Genomic DNA, 2,500 nt, shown 5'->3' on the forward strand with positions numbered 1-2,500 from the left:
CGACGTACGCAGGCAGAGCATCCAGGATACTGTCCATCACTATGTTGAACAAGATCGGCGACAGCGGATCGCCTTGGCGGACACCTTTACCAACTCTTACAGGGTCGCTCGTTTTTCCATTTACAGCTAAGATGGTAGTTGCCGTTTCGTACAAACGAGCGATGTAGTCGATGAAGGCCTTGGGCAACCCTCTCGCCCTAAGGAGCTCTAACAGTGCCTTGTGGGACACTGTGTCGAACGCCTTCGAGAAATCGAGAGTCGCCACGTGGCACTCCTTCAACCGTTTCCTGCAATCCCCCATCACCGCGTCAAGCACGGCTGTGTTTTCGAGCGTGCCATCGGCACGTATAAAGCCGCGCTGACGTGGATCCGGGGGGCAACAAGCCAAGAGTCTCTTAGCCAGGATCGCATGCATATGCCTGAGCGGTATCGACGCGATAGAAATCGGCCGATAATCACTCGGGCCAGCAGGCGAGTCCTTTTTCGGCACAAAGATCGTCCGACATTGTCGCAGTGGTTCCGGTGTCTCGCCAGTACTCATCCACGAGTTGAATATTTCCGCCTTCCGGTCCGCAGGAACTGCATTCCACTCTTCAGCCCGAATACCATCCGGACCTGGAGCGGTATGAAGGTCTAACCGCGTGTCCCTCACTTCATCCACAGTGATGGGATCCCACAGATGTGATCTTGCCTCCGCACCCCCGTACTGTCCCTTCCGCCTTGCAGCTTCCAAGACCTCCGGTGTAGGTCCTTGGGCACCGGACACAGCTTCGAATATTGGTCGCCAGAAGGCTTCCAGGTCTCCTAGGCTATGCTCGACTACCCTGCATTGGCCGTCAATCACTTCTGCAGCCGCGCGCCCCCTGTTCTTTTTATACAGTTCCTGTACCCGTGCGTACTCTATTCTTCTAAGAGCCCGTTTGGATACTCTGGCACTATGTGCCCTCTCGTCATTTCCGGTTTTGTGAAGCCGCCTCGCAGCTTTCGCGGATAAACCCGAACGCGACTTCCTCCGAGCGGCCCTCGCTAGGAGTTCCGACACGGTTTCCGCCACGCCCGGGGGCACCACTACGGCCACGGATGGGTCATCAGCGGGACGAGCCATGGATTCCCTGGGGACGCCAGGCGAGTCCGCAGGCTGCGCTGCCACGTTTCTGGTTGGTGACGAACTCCCAGCCACGAGTATCTCAGGGTTCGGCGAAGCCTCCGGTACATTCGTCAGGTACATCTGTACCAGACTCCTGTACTTTTGGCTCCTCCTCTGCCCCTTGATAGCCTCCACCGTTCTATTCAGGTGAGGCAACCTCGCAACCAGGTCTACGTTCGTGCACTTCCCCTTCTCCGCAACAAGCTGCGCCTCGGTAGTCGCCAGCAGTGCCAGTTCCTCGTCGCTCCATCTCCGCTTCACCATATTTGGAGCGGCTTCAATGTTAGCTAAGACCGGGTGGGCCCTTCTTTTATGGACTCCCAACCCGTTCTTTGTCGTGAAGGTGCGTGCACAGACCAAACACGCCCAACCCGAAGGTTCCAGTCTCCGATCGGAGTCGCCCCTCTCCGCATCAGGAGAATTTATAGTCCTTGAACTGGGCTCCAGTGGAAGACCCAGTAGACTGTATTCACTGTTACCGTCTAGAGCAAGAACTATAAAGGGCAGAGACGGGCTGCTAACCCGAAACCGCCCTGACGCCCTGTGTTTTTCGAAGCCCCAAACAGAAACACATAGGCTTGGCCGGCAAGCCGACCTTACGGGGCTGATGGCTCCTGTGGGGAGAGCCATCCTGCTTCGATTTGATTCCGTCCGTAGAGTATTAGTCGCTCCGCCGGTCCGCCGTGCCCGCCGGGCGGGCAAGCAACTAACCTCTACTCCCACAACATATCCGACGGAATAGTGCGTGAATCACTTATCTCTCACCGTAGCCTGGACCTTCCTGGGTCAAAGTGGCAGGGAATTACTTAAATGTTCACTAAGTTTAAGAGAGTCATAGTTACTCCCGCCGTTTACCCGCGCTTGCTTGAATTTCTTCACGTTGACATTCAGAGCACTGGGCAGAAATCACATTGCGTCAACACCCGCGAGGGCCATCGCAATGCTTTGTTTTAATTAGACAGTCGGATTCCCCTTGTCCGTGCCAGTTCTGAGCTGACCGTTGAACGGCGGTCGTACAGAACCGCGCCGATCGAGCGCGAGACTCTCACGACACGGCCTTACGGCTAGGAAGATCCGCGGAAGGCCGGAACGCGGGTCCGGATTCCGCCCGCGCGCCCCGAAAGACACACGAGCATCGACCAGGCCCGGCACCGGCCGCATCCGCTTCCCGTCCAAACCCGACACGCCCCGGTCCTCAGAGCCAATCCTTATTCCGAAGTTACGGATCCAATTTGCCGACTTCCCTTACCTACATTATTCTATCGACTAGAGGCTCTTCACCTTGGAGACCTGCTGCGGATATGGGTACGAACCGGCGCGACATCTCCACGTACATCCCTCACCTGAATTTTC

The 2,500-nt window shown here is 56.6% G+C and overlaps 1 pseudogene; it reads right to left on the bottom strand.

Annotated features, from left to right (window-relative positions):
- LOC121740117 overlaps positions 1-2,500 on the bottom strand; it is a 7,680-nt pseudogene that overhangs the window by 2,993 nt on the left and 2,187 nt on the right.

This window comes from Aricia agestis, chromosome 2, assembly GCF_905147365.1.
Source record: "Aricia agestis chromosome 2, ilAriAges1.1, whole genome shotgun sequence".
Taxonomy (NCBI): Eukaryota; Metazoa; Arthropoda; class Insecta; order Lepidoptera; family Lycaenidae; genus Aricia; species Aricia agestis.